Source organism: Pseudophryne corroboree, chromosome 4 (genome assembly GCF_028390025.1).
Source record: "Pseudophryne corroboree isolate aPseCor3 chromosome 4, aPseCor3.hap2, whole genome shotgun sequence".
Classification (NCBI taxonomy): Eukaryota; Metazoa; Chordata; class Amphibia; order Anura; family Myobatrachidae; genus Pseudophryne; species Pseudophryne corroboree.
The window spans coordinates 477,781,600-477,798,997 of NC_086447.1; the positions used below are offsets into that span (position 1 = coordinate 477,781,600).

At 44.5% G+C, this 17,398-nt stretch overlaps 1 protein-coding gene across 1 annotated transcript in view; it reads left to right on the forward strand.

Moving 5' to 3' along the window:
* Nucleotides 1-17,398, forward strand: part of LIN28B (lin-28 homolog B) — a 239,243-nt gene that overhangs the window by 11,920 nt on the left and 209,925 nt on the right. The window lies entirely within an intron of this gene.

The following is a 17,398-nucleotide window of genomic DNA, read 5'->3' on the forward strand; positions in this document are numbered from 1 at the left end:
ATAACAAATGACCTTTAAATTCTAACCAGATTCCAAGCATCATTGTGACATTTATTTTTACGTTACTGATCTGTACCTGATATCGGATATATAAATTATTCATTATTTTTTACTTTAGATGTATTTATGCATTAATCATGTCATCCCATAAATGACATCTTCTAAATTGTAATATGTATGTGGTGAACATGTTCAAGGAGTAAATAATAAAACTTACTGCGTTATTGTCACTGTCCCTGGTGATTCCAGCAGTTTCACATCTGAATGTGAAGTTCAGCTGTGTGGACATTGACACCTGCTTGGCCCATTTGAAACCGAAGTAAAAGTTGACCAGCCTTTCTACTGAATTGTAACCAATAGGTGGAATTGTTCTTAACATGTGTCTCTTCACTTGTAAATAAATAATGCCTGCCCGGTGTTTCATTTTTGTGCATTTATGACAAAAATCTTTAATAATAAAAATAATGTGGTTACACAATTTCAAAAATACAGAAATAATCAAGTGAACAGGGAAACACAAAAAGCTTTTTAAATGTCAAGGTTGCAAATTCACCTATTTCAGTAGAGAATTTGGAGCCTTATTCCGGTTTGTTAGCAAACTAAAAAAGCACACTAATGGACAAAACCATATTGCACTGCAGGTGGGGCAGATGTAACATGTGCAGAGAGATTTAGATTTGGGTGGAGTGTGTTCAAACTGAAATCTAAATTGCAGTGTAAAAATAAAGCAGCCAGTACTTACCATCTACAGAAACAATATAACCCACCCAAATCTGACTCTCTCTGCACATATATCTCCCCCCCCCCCCCCCCCCCCCCTTGCAGTGCAGAATGTTTTTTTTTTTTTCTCCATTCTACCCTTTTCAGAAAAAAAAATCTGAAATTCCCAGCTTTTTCACGGTATTTCATTGCCAGGTCGCTTAGCCGGACCCAGCCTGACTCCCCCTTTTGTACAGGGAAGCAAATTACCAGGTGAAGCAGTTCTACCTGGTCATTTGCGGATTGAGATGGGTATTTTTTCTGTGTGAAAGGGTCAACCTGGGTCAAAATTCTTGTGTCTCCGACCCTGGTAAATTCCTTGGTCGAAGTCCCGGGAATTTCAACCTGGGTTGACCCTTTCACACAGAAAATGACCCGGATTGACCTGGCAAATTTCTAGGTAGAAACCTCTGTGTGAAAAGAGGTATTGGTGTGCTTCTTTTTTTTTTTTTTTTTTTTTGGTTTGCTAACCTGAATAACCCCCATGGCTCATAAGCCCCCCCCCCCTCCCCCTCCTGCAAGTATGCTTGGACGTAGGTTGATGCCAATTACAGTCCAGCTTTTTTTGTGTTTATAAATTTTAAGTAATAGCACTGTTTCTTCTTGTGATCCTTTTAATTGCAAGTATTAATTTCATGGATAACTGGCTAATTAGGATGCTATATTGCTACAGCAAAAGACATTTGGGTCCATTATACTGAGGGATCACCTTTTATAGAACGTATTGCTTTTAACCAACTCCTTAAATTAATAAAAAATATTGTAGGAAGGAATAGACCTATGACTTAACACTTATCATTTTATTAGTAACTGGTATCGCCCTTTGCCTGCCTGGCATGTTGTCTGGAGGGGTCCAGGAGGCAAAGTTAGCACTTTACTACAACCAAGTAAATTTGGCTATTTGACATAATTTTTCAAATCTCTTTGAGGGTTTTTGCTTTCCCCTTGTTTGATCATTTCCATATTTACTGCCATTTGGAAACTAAGAGGTTAAGGACCTCGCTAGTTTTTGTGTAAACAAGTGCTAGTGTGTTTTTATTTTCTAGAATTTTAGGTTCCAAAAAACAAAAAAAGTCTGACTTTAGTCTATTCATTTTTTTATTTTTTTTATTTACTTAACATTAGTGTTCCAAGACTGTAACTTATGTGTTCATAGAGCAAAACCAGAAGCGCCCTAATGGTTGGGATTACTTCCTTTTACAAGTTCAGTTTTGGTGCATTGGGGAGAGGTCACTTTTAAATAAGAAACTAACAATCTTCAAAAAAAAAAAGTCACTGATCTTTGTATGACTGACTACATAATGAGACACAGGCCCATAACTCGGGGTGGTTTAGTGTCGCTGGTTCCCTGGGTGCAAGGTCGAAGCAGTTACTCTATTGCTATGACGGTGGCACCTATATGTGATCAGTCGGGTGACTGGAATAGCAGTTGTAGCCTTGAGAGCCACTTGGCCACGCCATAATGGTATTGGGGGTGGGGGTTTGGTGTCTAGCCCTAGGCACATTAATTAGAACCATGGTATGGTACTGATCAGGCAACTGCTATAATATTGGGGAAAAGAGTGCCATAAACATAAAGGGCCTGATTGTGAGTTGAGAAAAAATAAGAAAAAAGTAACTGTCTGGAGCAAACCATGTTGCAATACAAAGTGTTCAAGTGCAATTCTTTTGCATGCAAGGTAAATACTGGCTGCTTTTACATGTAGCCCACAAATGCTGGATAGATTTTCAGTTTGGTCACACCCCTCCTGGGCATACACTTTGCAATTATCTGGATGACCATCTGTCCAATCTGGCTGGTTGGAATGAAAGTCTTTTAATGTAAGGGAGCAAATGACAATCGACCATTTGTTCCCAAACACTGGAAGGTAGACAAAAATGGTTGTCCAGACAAATTAGTTAAATCCATGATTTAACCAATTTGTCTGAACAACAGGTAACAATCGGCCAATTTGCCCACCATTACTAGTATTTTACTATTTAAATGGGCACTCTTATGATTTGAATGAAAAATGATCTGTGAATCGTTGTAAAATAGAAAATCATTAAATCAGGAGAAGAAACACTCAAAACGCGAATTTTTTTTTTTTTGTGATTGCTAATGTATGGGCCCAGACAGCACCTCCTTAGTGTAGCTGAGGCAGATGGTGCATGCTCTGTACCACTCAGCTCCCAACACTCAATAACTACAGCAGTCAGGTACAGAAAGTATAAAGGTGTTAAAGCGCTACTGAAGACAAACTCTTCACAGTGACTTGTCTGTTTCCTATGTATAATGTAGTTGCCCTATAATTAATGTACTTCTAAATATTTTATGGGTTGTTTTTGCTTTTTTGCTCCGTACACAACCCTCTAACATAACCCTAATGTGACGTGGTGAAGAAGGAACAAGAACCGAGGAGCAGGTAGGGATAGAGGGACATACAGATAATGATAAAGAACAGCAAAGAAAAATATGATTAGAGAGAGAACAAACAATAAAGAAAGATAGAAGAAGGAAGATGAGTGCAACGCAATCCCCCAGCTTGTAAATTCATTAGCTTTGGGTGCCCAGACCACTTAATCTGGCCCTATATAGTGTGGAGATGATTTGGTATGACTTGTTAAAGGCAAGTACAAATCATATTACAGTGATAATTGTAAACATGACCAAAGGAGTAGTATAATGCTTTGAAGCTGTCCTCTGGTAAGTGACTAGTAGTTAGACAAAGCCACCATTAACAGAAGTCCTTTAAAGAAAAAAAGTGTTTTTCTTACATATTGCATTTTGGGTTTATTCTCATGCTAATGGATTGTTGCTTTTTATTTTATGTTGCAAGACCATATACATTTGAATGATCATAAAGAGGGTTACTTACGAATATTGTCCATAGGAATAAATCTGCTCTAAAACTCTAGTAATGAGACTTTTTTGCTTTTAGTGTGTAACCTGCACTGGATAGCTAAAATGAATTTCTGATTGATATGGTTTTCAGTACAGATTAGGATCTCAGAGCAATGGTACTTAACCCTTAGGGGTCAATTCAGTTTGGTGAGAGTTGGGTCCTAGGAGCCATTCTCACAAATAAATTTACCTGTGAATTACTTTTGCAGTTCAATCCCAAACTCACGTATTTTTTGTGCTCACCCCCGTCTGAGCAGGGAAAGGGTAGGGAAAATCGTTAAGGTGAAAAGGTTGGGACACCATGTAGAACCTCTAGTACACCCCCTGTACTGAATAATGCACTTGGATAAATAGCATAATTTGACCACTAAAGACCTATCCGTTTTAGGTGTATATCTTTAAAAAGCTGAATAATGGTACGTGGAGATGTTTATAGATGTGAGGGTTTTTGAACTTGCAGACGAGAGTTTTATTCCAACTTCTTATATACGTATATAAAAACACTGAAAAATTCCTATACAGCCATTTTTTTGTATTCCAAAATGCTGGTAAGACTAATTTGATGAAAAACACTTGCTATCATTTATCAACCATTAATAAAAAGTGCACAAATCCTCCATTTGACACCTTTTAAAAAAATAAGAATTTACTTACCGATAATTCTATTTCTCGTAGTCCGTAGTGGATGCTGGGGACTCCGTCAGGACCATGGGGAATAGCGGCTCCGCAGGAGACAGGGCACAAAAATAAAGCTTTAGGATTAGGTGGTGTGTACTGGCTCCTCCCCCTATGACCCTCCTCCAAGCCTCAGTTAGGATACTGTGCCCGGACGAGCGTACACAATAAGGAAGGATATTGAACCCCGGGTAAGACTCATACCAGCCACACCAATCACACCGTATAACTTGTGATCTGAACCCAGTTAACAGTATGACAAACGTAGGAGCCTCTGAACAGACGGCTCACAACAAATAACAACCCGATTTTTTTGTAACAATAACTATGTACAAGTATTGCAGACAATCCGCACTTGGGATGGGCGCCCAGCATCCACTACGGACTACGAGAAATAGAATTATCGGTAAGTAAATTCTTATTTTCTCTAACGTCCTAAGTGGATGCTGGGGACTCCGTCAGGACCATGGGGATTATACCAAAGCTCCCAAACGGGCGGGAGAGTGCGGATGACTGCAGCACCGAATGAGAGAACTCAAGGTCCTCCTCAGCCAGGGTATCAAATTTGTAGAATTTTGCAAACGTGTTTGCCCCTGACCAAGTAGCAGCTCGGCAGAGTTGTAATGCCGAGACTCCCCGGGCAGCCGCCCAGGATGAGCCCACTTTCCTTGTGGAATGGGCCTTGACAGATTTAGGTTGTGGCAAGCCTGCCACAGAATGTGCAAGTTGAATTGTGCTACAAATCCAACGAGCAATCGTCTGCTTAGAAGCAGGAGCACCCATCTTGTTGGGTGCATACAATATAAACAGTGAGTCAGACTTTCTGACTCCCGCCGTTCTTGAAATATATATTTTCAATGCCCGGACCACGTCCAACAACTTGGAATCCTCCAACTCGTTAGTAGCCGCAGGCACCACAATAGGCTGGTTCAGGTGAAACGCTGACACCACCTTAGGCAGAAAATGAGGACGCGTCCGCAGTTCTGCCCTGTCCGTATGGAAAATCAGATATGGGCTCTTATATGATAAAGCCGCCAATTCTGATACTCTCCTGGCTGAAGCCAGGGCCAGTAGCATGGTTACTTTCCATGTAAGATACTTCAACTCCACCGATTTGAGCGGCTCAAACCAATGGGATTTGAGAAAATCCAAGACTACATTAAGATCCCACGGTGCCACTGGGGGCACAACCGGGGGCTGTATATGTAGTACTCCTTTTACAAAAGTCTGGACTTCAGGAACTGAAGCCAATTCTTTCTGGAAGAAAATAGACAGGGCCGAAATTTGAACCTTAATGGACCCCAATTTGAGGCCCATAGACAATCCTGTTTGCAGGAAATGTAGGAATCGACCCAGTTGAAATTCCTCCGTGGGGGCCTTCCTGGCTTCACACCACGCAACATATTTTCTCCAAATGCGGTGATAATGTTGTGCAGTCACCTCCTTCCTGGCTTTTACCAGTGTAGGAATGACCTCTTCCGGAATGCCTTTTTCCCTTAGAATTCGGCGTTCAACCGCCATGCCGTCAAACGCAGCCGCGGTAAGTCTTGGAATAGACACGGTCCCTGCTGAAGCAGGTCCCGTCTTAGAGGTAGAGGCCACGGATCCTCCGTGAGCATCTCTTGAAGTTCCGGGTACCAAGTTCTTCTTGGCCAATCCGGAGCCACTAGTATCGTTCTTACTCCCTTTTGCCATATAATTCTCAGTACTTTTGGTATGAGAGGCAGAGGAGGGAACACATACACTGACTGGAACACCCACGGTGTTACCAGAGCGTCCACAGCTATTGCCTGAGGATCTCTTGACCTGGCGCAATACCTGTCCAGTTTTTTGTTGAGGCGGGACGCCATCATATCCACCATTGGTTTTTCCCAACGGTTCACAATCATGTGGAAGACTTCTGGATGAAGTCCCCACTCTCCCGGGTGTAGATCGTGTCTGCTGAGGAAGTCTGCTTCCCAGTTGTCCACTCCCGGAATGAATACTGCTGACAGTGCTATCACATGATCTTCCGCCCAGCGAAGAATCCTTGCAGCTTCTGCCATTGCTGTCCTGCTTCTTGTGCCGCCCTGTCTGTTTACGTGGGCGACTGCCGTGATGTTGTCCGACTGGATCAACACCGGCTGACCCTGAAGCAGGGGTTTTGCCAGACTTAGAGCATTGTAAATCGCTCTTAGCTCCAGTATATTTATGTGAAGAGACATCTCCAGGCTTGACCATACTCCCTGGAAGTTTCTTCCCTGTGTGACCGCTCCCCAGCCTCTCAGACTGGCATCCGTGGTCACCAGGACCCAGTCCTGTATGCCGAATCTGCGGCCCTCTAACAGATGAGCACTCTGCAACCACCACAGAAGAGACACCCTTGTCCGTGGCGATAAGGTTATCCGCTGATGCATCTGCAGATGCGATCCGGACCATTTGTCCAGCAGATCCCACTGAAAAGTTCGTGCGTGGAATCTGCCGAATGGAATCGCTTCGTAAGAAGCCACCATCTTTCCCAGGACTCTTGTGCATTGATGCACAGACACTGTCCCTGGTTTTAGGAGGTTCCTGACAAGTTCGGATAACTCCCTGGCTTTCTCCTCCGGAAGAAACACCTTTTTCTGAACCGTGTCCAGAATCATTCCCAGGAACAGCAGACGTGTCGTCGGGGTCAACTGAGATTTTGGAAAATTCAGAATCCACCCGTGTTGTTGCAGCACTAGTTGGGTTAGTGCTACTCCGTCTTCCAGCTGTTCTCTGGACCTTGCCCTTATCAGGAGATCGTCCAAGTAAGGGATAATTAATACGCCTCTTCTTCGTAGAAGGATCATCATTTCGGCCATTACCTTGGTAAAGACCTGAGGTGCCGTGGACAATCCAAACGGCAGCGTCTGAAACTGATAATGACAGTTTTGCACCACGAACCTGAGGTACCCTTGATGTGAAGGGCAAATTGGGACATGCAGGTAAGCATCCTTTATGTCCAGGGACACCATAAAGTCCCCTTCTTCCAGATTCGCTATCACTGCTCTGAGTGACTCCATCTTGAACTTGAATTTTTGTATGTACAGGTTCAAAGATTTCAGATTTAGAATAGGTCTTACCGAGCCGTCCGGCTTCGGTACCACAAATAGCGTGGAGTAATACCCCTTTCCCTGTTGTAGGAGGGGTACCTTGACTATCACCTGCTGAGAAAACAGCTTGTGAATGGCTTCCAATACCGTCGCCCTGTCTGAGGGAGACGTTGGCAAAGCAGACTTTAGGAACCGGCGAGGGGGAGACTTCTCGAATTCCAACCTGTAACCCTGAGATACTACCTGCAGAATCCAGGGGTCCACCTGTGAGCAAGCCCACTGTGCGCTGAAATTCTTGAGTCGACCCCCCACCGCTCCTGAGTCCGCTTGTAAGGCCCCAGCGTCATGCTGAGGGCTTTGCAGAACCCTGGGAGGGCTTCTGTTCCTGGGCAGGGGCTGCTTGCTGCCCTCTCTTACCCCTTCCTCTGCCCCGAGGCAGATATGACTGTCCTTTTGTCCGCTTGTTCTTATAGGACCGAAAGGACTGCGGCTGAAAAGACGGTGTCTTTTTCTGTTGGGAGGGGGTCTGAGGTAAAAAAGTGGATTTTCCGACCGTTGCCGTGGCCACCAGATCCGATAGACCGACGCCAAATAATTCCTCCCCTTTATACGGCAATACTTCCATATGTCGTTTGGAATCCGCATCACCTGACCACTGTCGCGTCCATAAACTCCTTCTGGCAGATATGGACATCGCATTTACTCTCGATGCCAGAGTGCAAATATCTCTCTGCGCATCTCGCATATAAAGGAAAGCATCCTTTAATTGCTCTATAGTCAATAAAATACTGTCCGTATCCAGGGTATCAATATTTTCAGTCAGGGAATCCAACCAGACGACCCCAGCACTGCACATCCAGGCTGAGGCGATGGCTGGTCGCAGTATAACACCAGTATGTGTGTATATACTTTTTAGGGTAGTTTCCAGTCTCCTATCCGCTGGATCCTTGAGGGCGGCCGTATCAGGAGACGGTAACGCCACTTGTTTTTTGATAAGCGTGTGAGCGCCTTATCCACCCTAGGGGGTGTTTCCCAGCGCGCCCTAACCTCTGGCGGGAAAGGGTATAATGCTAATAACTTTTTTGAAATTAGCATTTTTCTATCTGGGTTAACCCACGCTTCATCACATACATCATTTAATTCCTCTGATTCAGGAAAAACTACAGGTAGTTTTTTCACCCCCCACATAATACCCCTTTTTGTGGTACTTGCAGTATCAGAGATATGCAAAGCCTCCTTCATTGCCGTGATCATATAACGTGTGGCCCTACTCGAAAATACGTTTGTTTTATCACCGTCGACACTAGATTCAGTGTCTGTGTCTGGGTCTGTGTCGACCGACTGAGGTAAAGGGCGCTTTACAGCCCCTGACGGTGTCTGAGACGCCTGGGCAGGTACTAACTGGTTTGCCGGCCGTCTCATGTCGTCAACTGATTTTTGTAATGTGCTGACATTATCACGTAATTCCATAAACAAAGCCATCCATTCCGGTGTCGACTCCCTGGGGGGTGACATCACCATTATCGGCAATTGCTCTGCCTCCACGCCAACATCGTCCTCATACATGTCGACACACACGTGCAGACACACAGGGAATGCTCTTATCGAAGACAGGACCCCACTAGCCCTTTGGGGAGACAGAGGGACAGTTTGCCAGCACACACCCAAGCGCTATAATATATATGGGAACAACCTTATATAAGTGTTGTTCCTTATAGCAGCTTAAATATATCCAATATATCGCCAAAAAATGCCCCCCCCTCTCTGTTTTACCCTGTTTCTGTAGTGCAGTGCAGGGGAGAGTCCTGGGAGCCTTCCTCACAGCGGAGCTGAGCAGGAAAATGGCGCTGTGTGCTGAGGAGAATAAGCCCCGCCCCCTATTTCGGCGGGCTTTCCTCCCGTAGTTTTAGATAATTGGCATGGGTTAAATACATACATATAGCCTTAATGGCTATATGTGATGTATTCTTTTGCCATAAGGTATTAAAATATTGCTGCCCAGGGCGCCCCCAGCAGCGCCCTGCACCCTCCGTGACCGCTTGGTGTGAAGTGTGTGACAACAATGGCGCACAGCTGCAGTGCTGTGCGCTACCTTCATGAAGACTGAAGAGCCTTCTGCCGCCTGTTTCCGGACCTTCAATCTTCAGCATCTGTAAGGGGGGTCGGCGGCGCGGCTCCGGGACGAACCCCAGGGTGAGACCTGTGTTCCGACTCACTCTGGAGCTAATGGTGTCCAGTAGCCTAAGAATCCAATCCATCCTGCACGCAGGTGAGTTGAAATTCTCTCCCCTAAGTCCCTCGATGCAGTGAGCCTGTTGCCAGCAGGACTCACTGAAAATAAAAAACCTAAAAAACTTTTTCTAAGCAGCTCTTTAAGAGAGCCACCTAGATTGCACCCTGCTCGGACGGGCACAAAAACCTAACTGTGGCTTGGAGGAGGGTCATAGGGGGAGGAGCCAGTACACACCACCTAATCCTAAAGCTTTATTTTTGTGCCCTGTCTCCTGCGGAGCCGCTATTCCCCATGGTCCTGACGGAGTCCCCAGCATCCACTTAGGACGTTAGAGAAATCTTCAGTATTTTCCTTATGGCTACTAACAGCCTCCTTTATGGTCCTGCTATCTCTGTTGGCACTTTTTAGGGAGCAGGTTGGTGCCACAAATTGTAATTTCCAATTGAGTCTTGCATTACTTGGGTGTGAACATCGGTGCACTATGAGTTTCAGTAATCCAACTCTCTTCCGCAAACTTGCATCTAATTGAATTGACTCCTTAATGGTGTTCATAGTTTAGGTATCCTAAGAGAGAATAATTGAATGAAAGGATCAAGGGGTATTAACAATTCAGGCTGAGCTGCAGTGCATAAACTAAAACACACATGAAACAGCACATACCATGTGACTGACCTTAAATGAGAGAAAATATTGGGCTCGTTGTAATTAAAGGAATTTCTTAAATGTGATAAAATGCAAAATATATTGAGAATGTTAAATATGTAGTCCTAATACTGGTATACAAGACACGAATACCCTTTTCACACCGCACAAATAACCCGGTTTTAACTCTGTATATTGCCAGGTCGACACGGGTTGCTGTGCAGTGTGAAAGGGGCCGTGGACGAATTCCCGGGACGCCTGACCCAGTAATTCCACCCGGGTTATAAGAAGGGTTATTCCCGGGTAATTACCAGGTCAGGTGCAGTTTGAACGGGTTATCTGGGTCAATGTGACCCGGTACTTGTTCACTGCATAGGGAGAGGCGGCGTGGAGATGATCTCATCTCCAACTCTGCATCCGATGCCAGCTCCCACTCCCCCCGAATGGTAACCCGAGTTGGCATATTGCCGGATCGGGATTGCGGTATGGAGGGTCCAAGGCCGGGTCCCACCCGGGAAGGACCCATTTCCAAATCCCGGGTGGGACCTGACATTGCGAGCTGACAGCGGTATTACTGACAACACCTAAAAGTAGAAATGCAGAGCACCCACTTACATTGGGTGAAGAGTCCATTTAAAATCCATACATCCATAATCCAGTTTAAGTGCATGATATATATTGTGTTTAGAGAACTACTGAAAATGTAGCAATTATTGGAGGAGGGATGATATGCAGGACGTGTTGTACTCATCCCTCCTGTCCTTGACTGTGCAATTTAATAATACGGTCTAAAATCCTTCCAGTAGGAACAAATTGATAAAACATGTGTATGTGGGTCTCTAATAAATGGAAAGTCCATGCCCCTAATCCACAATATCCATGCCCTTAATCCCAATTAATGTTTTGCTTCGCTGGAAACAGTGACACATTTTCATGTTACTAGTTCAGTTGATTCAGTTAAGCTACCCTGCATTTGCATGCTGCAGTCTCTCCGGCTGATGGGCTCTTTTTGTAACTTCTGGTTTCCTATGGAAGCAGTTATACATAGTTCTCTGTGACAGTCAGGCAAGAAAGTAACTTGCTGCTTTGGCCAGTAAATGTAACCATCCCGATAAGAAACCAGCAGTTGTAGGCAGGAGACAAGTAGAAATGATGATGCCCAGCAGTAGTAGGCAGGAGACAAGTAGAAATGATGATGCCCAGCAGTTGTATGCTGTAGAATTTCTAGCACTATCGGTATCTCCTATCAGACTTGGCACACTGAGTATTGTGGTTTATTTTGTTGTCTAGAAGGAGGTGTTCTAGCTTTGTTTAAAACACGACAACCAAATTATGGATATCCAGTATCATCAACTACAAATGGCTATTATGGTTTCATTCGCTAAATCAGGAAAATAATTTAAGTTTTTACTGCATAAAATGTATGCAATAAAAAGAACACAAATGGATGTATTTTTAATTACTCTCTAGAAGAAATGCATCTCATGCAACTGGTACCAAAAATATACATTCTGTTTTAGCATATAGAAGTAGAACCTGTCCCGTACACACTTGCTTCTGATATTGCACCTTACGTTCATTTTCAAATGCATAATGTTATCAGCTTATCATGTGGGGAAATCAAAGTAATGCAGCGACTTAGATAACCGTGATTCCTTGTGTAGTCACTCTGTGGCAAATACATGAATATGGTTTAATTGAAAGAATGTTTAAAAAAAAAATTATAATTTGTATATTATGTACATCAAGGGGTATATGCAATTCACGGCGAATCGCAGCAAATTATCGCCGTTTTTAAATTCGACACAATTCGACAGGTGAATTCCGGCAGGTGGCTGCCGGAATTCACCATATTCAATGCAAAACGGATTCGACAGTCCCGCGGGCGAAAATCGGCCGATTTGGCGGATTTTGCCGCGATTTTAAAAAACGTGAAATAACGGGAAAAATCCGGAAAAAAAAATGGCGTGGGGTCCCCCCTCCAAAGCATAACCAGCCTCGGGCTCTTCGAGCTGGTCCTGGTTCTAAAAATGCGGGGAAAAATTGGGCAGGGATCCCCCGTATTTTTAAAACCAGCACCGGGCTCTGCGCCTGGTGCTGGTGCCAAAAATACGGGGGACAAAAAGAGTAGGGGTCCCCCGTATTTTTAACACCAGCATCGGGCTCCACTAGCTGGACAGATAATGCCACAGCCGGGGGTCACTTTTATGCCGCGCCCTGCGGCCGTGGCATTAACTACCCAACTAGTCACCCCTGGCCGGGGTACCCTGGGGGAGTGGGGACCCCTTCAATCAAGGGGTCCCCCCCCCAGCCACCCAAGGGCCAGGGGTGAAGCCCGAGGCTGTCCCCCCCCCCCCCCCCTCCCCCATCCAATGGGCTGCGGATGGGGGGGCTGATAGCCTTTTGTGATAATAAAAAGATATTGTTTTTTCCAGTAGTACTACAAGTCCCAGCAAGCCTCCCCCGCAAGCTGGTACTTGGAGAACCACAAGTACCAGCATGCGGGAGAAAAACGGGCCCGCTGGTACCTGTAGTACTACTGGAAAAAAAATACCCAAATAAAAACAGGACACAGACACCTTGATAGTAAAACTTTATTACACACTACCGACACACACATACTTACCTATGTTGACACGCCGACTGCCACGGTCTCCGACGATCCGAGGGTACCTGTGAAAAAATTATACTCACCTTCCAGCATCCAGAGGTACATCCACGTCCAGATATAAATCCACGTACTTGTTAAAAAAACAAACCGAACACCCGCTCCATACCGTACTGAAAGGGGTCCCATGCTTTCACATCAGACCCCTTTCTCCCGAATGCCGGGACATCACGTGACTCCTGTCACTGAAGTCCCTTCAGCCAATCAGGAAGCGCTACTTCCGTGGCGCTCACCTGATTGGCTGTGCGCTGTCTGTGCTGTGACAGCGCATCGCAAAGCCGCTCCATTAGTTTCAATGGTGGGAACTTAGCGGCTAGCGGTGGGGTTACCCGCGGTCAGCCGCTGACCGGCGGGTGACCTCACCGCTAGCCGCTAAGTTCCCACCATTGAATATAATGGACGGGGCTGTGCGATGCGCTGTCTGAGTTCAGACAGCGCACAGCCAATCAGGTGAGCGCAACGAAGTTGCGCTTCCTGATTGGCTTTAGAGACCTTTGTGTGACAGCTGTCACTGGCAGGTCTCATTCGTGGAAAGGGGTCTCATGTGTCAGCATGGGACCCCTTTCAGTCCGGTGGCCCGTGTGTTCGTTTTCTTTTTTTGCCAAGTACGTGGATGTATCTCTGGACCATGGCTGAGGTGAGTATATAGATCTTTTATTTTCAGGTATCCGTGGATTCTACATGGAGAAGAGGACCGATGTCGGCGTGTGAACTTAGGTAAGTATGTGTGTGTCGACGTATGAAATAAAGTTTTACTGTCACGGTGTGTGTGTCCTGTTTTTATTTGGGTATTTTTTTTCCAGTAGTACTACAGGTACCAGCGGGCCCGTTTTTCTCCCGCATGCTGGTACTTGTGGTTCTCCAAGTACCAGCTTGCGGGGGAGGCTTGCTGGGACTTGTAGTACTGCTGGAAAAAACAATATTCTTTTCATTATCACAAAAGGCTATCAGCCCCCCCATCCGCAGCCCATTGGATGGGGGGGGACAGCCTCGGGCTTCACCCCTGGCCCTTGGGTGGCTGGGGGGGGGGACCCCTTGATTGAAGGGGTCCCCACTCCCCCAGGGTACCCCGGCCAGGGGTGACTAGTTGGATATTTAATGCCACGGCCGCAGGGCACGGCATAAAAGTGACCCCCGGCTGTGGCATTATCTGTCCAGCTAGTGGAGCCCGATGCTGGTGTGAAAAATACGGGGGACCCCTGCTCATTTTGTCCCCCGTATTTTTTGTACCAGCACCAGGCGCAGAGCCCGGTGCTGGTTTTAAAAATACGGGGGATCCCCTGTCAATTTTTCCCCCGCATTTTTAGAACCAGGACCAGCTCGAAGAGCCCGAGGCTGGTTATGCTTTGGAGGGGGGACCCCACGCCATTTTTTTTTAAAAGGATTTTACCGTTCCAGCAATAAAAATAAATAAAAAATAAATAATATTTTAAAAAATATATAAATAATATTTGTGCCTTCAAAAAAAAAAAAAAAAAAGTACCTAATCCCTTCTAATATAAATAGATATGCTATTCCTAAAAAAAAAACCACCAAAAAGAACATGTTTAAATTTTTTTTTATTGTTTTCAACCTCCAAAGTGTGGCGGATTGAAAATGACGAATTTGCTGTCTAAAAGCACTGCTGTCGAATTTCCAAACTTGAATTGAATATGCTTTTGTCGAATTGCAGCACTTGTATCATTGCAGAAAAGTCGAATTTGCAAAAATTCGAATTTCAAAAAGTCGAATTTTGAAAGTCCGTTTTTTTGGTCGGAAAGCACTGAATTGCATTGGCGAATTTTTTTTTTTGGGCGAAAATGACCCGAAATTCGACAATTTCGGGAATTCGACAGCAATTGCATATACCCCCAAAAGTACATATAAAGTATTATATGTACATCATTATCTTTCAATCTGGACATAAATAGTTTGGTTTAAAAGACCTGTACTTAAATATGATAGAAATTCTGAAGTTTCTCAGCAAGAAAATGGAAAACCTGCCTTGGTTTAACCCTGTAACACCCACCCAGTGCCTTTTTTACTTTTGAGAGACATGGGATGTAATCCTGTGTACCATAAAAACATTGCATGCAGGTATGGGGGCTGTAAGCAGCTATGGACTAATGCACCACTGGACACATGTTGGTCAGGCCTGTCCTAAACTATAGTTCAATTACACATTATCAAAACAAAATTAAATTATTGTACACAAAGACATAAGTGAACTAATAGCTTTGAAAATAATCATGAATAAATTGGTTTTGTCTAGTTTGGGTTTTATTACAGTTATTTAAAAAGGTTAGAAATATGGTCTTTTTAATAAAAAAAATGACATGATTTACTTCGGACACATTAACAAGCAGATAAATATTACTGTCATTTATCCAATACATAGCAAAAATGTGCCTATTTATAAAGCTTCAAAGTACTTTGGTTCCTAGAGGACAATTTTCCAATTCATGTTTACATGACTACAGAAAGCATTCAGGTGGGTATTTATCAAAACTTGGGGAGAAATAAAGTGGAGAGAAATAAAGCATTAACCATTCTGCTCCTAACTCATTTTTCAAACACAGCCTGTAAAACGTGAATTAGAAGCTGTTTTTTTTACACTTTTAGGGGTTTATTTATCAATTCCATGAGATAGAATTGTGAGAGATAAAGTTCTAGCTAATTAGCTTCGACCTTACTTTTTGCAGGCCGAATATGAAAAATGACAGAAGCTGATCGATTGGTACTTAATCTCTCTCACAATGTTATCGTTCTGCAAGCTTTGATAAATACCCCCTTACAGTTTCTCTCTCTCTCATGCTTTCAGAACCCCCCCCCCTTAGCCTTGTACACTGAGATGTGCTTGAATTCTGCAGATCAAGTTATCAGTGATTGTATCCTATTATAAAACATTGAAACTCCAGTGTTAACTTGGTTTGAGAGACATTTTTAATTAAAAGAATGTTGCATTCACAAATGAAATGTCTTACTACGAAATATAAACTTTTCACTTTATAATATTAACAACCATTTAAATTCCTTTTCGGCTTCTTTTTGAAGTTTCCTATTTGTAATGTCATCTGTGTGGTGATAACTGTAATGTAATAAAAACAGCTGAAGATGGATCAGTAACATCACTTGTGTGCTGTATGTAGTTATGCGACTGCCGGTCACAATACCGACGCCTGCATCCCGACCCCTCAAAATCCCGATAGGCGGCAGGCCGACTAACGGGGCCTTTTCCCACGAAACCACGAGCCTGCAAGGGGCTCATCCCCAACACCCCCGTGATCCTGGCGTTGGTATGGTGACCTGTGGGATCCCAAACGCCAGTCACCCATACCCAACCCATATGTACATGGCACTAGCAATACATATACGGTTCACACTATGCAGTATACTGTCACTCACTGCTGCTAACTGAAACATCAATATTTCTCATACGTCCTAGAGGATGCTGGGGTCCACTTCAGTACCATGGGGTATAGACTGTTCTGCAGGAGCCATGGGCACTTTAAGACTTTTTCAGAGTGTGAACTGGCTCCTCCCTCTATGCTCCTCCAGACCTCAGTTTAGAAAATGTGCCCAGGCAGACTGGTCGCACTCTAGTGGAGCTCTACTGAGTTTCACTAAAAGACTTTGGGGTATATTCAATTGCGGTCAAATTCCGGCGTGAATTCGACAGTTTTTGGATTTGACATAATTCGACAGTCGAAACCCTCCACCCGGGACCAGAATTCGACATATTCAATTAATAACGGATTCGACAGTCCCCTTGTCGAAAAACGGACCAATTGACGAATAGTGGGTGGCCTGGGTTCGACTTCATGGACATCACAAAAGTGATGAATGAATCCTCAAAAAAATTGCGTGGGGTCCCCCCTCCTAAGCATAACCAGCCTCAGGTTGTCCTGGTTGTAAAAATACGGGGGGAAAATTGACAGGGGTTCCCCCATATTTTTAACACCAGCACCGGGCTCCACTAGTCAGAGATAATGCCACAGCCGGGGGACACTTTTATATAGGTCCCTGGCATTAAATCCCCAACTAGTCACCCCTGGCCGGGGTACCCTGGAGGAGTGGGGACCCCTTAAATCAAGGGGTCACCCCCCCTCCAGCCACCCAAGGGCCAGGGGTGAAGCCCGAGGCTCCCCCCCCCCCCCCCCCCCCCCATCCAAGGGCGGCGGATGAAGGGCTGATAGCCTTGTGTGAAAAAAAGAATATTGTTTTTTGCAGCAGAACTACAAGTCCCAGCAAGCCTCCCCCGCAAGCTGGTACTTGGAGAACCACAAGTACCAGCATGCTGGGAAATAACGGGCCCGCTGGTACCTGTAGTTCTACTACAAAAAAAATACCCCAAAAAACAATGCACACACCGTGACAGTATAACTTTTATTACATACATGCACACCTACATACATACACACATACTTACCTATGTTGACACGAAGCAGTCGGTCCTCTTCTCCAGTAGAATCCAGGGGTACCTGTAAATAAAATTATACTCA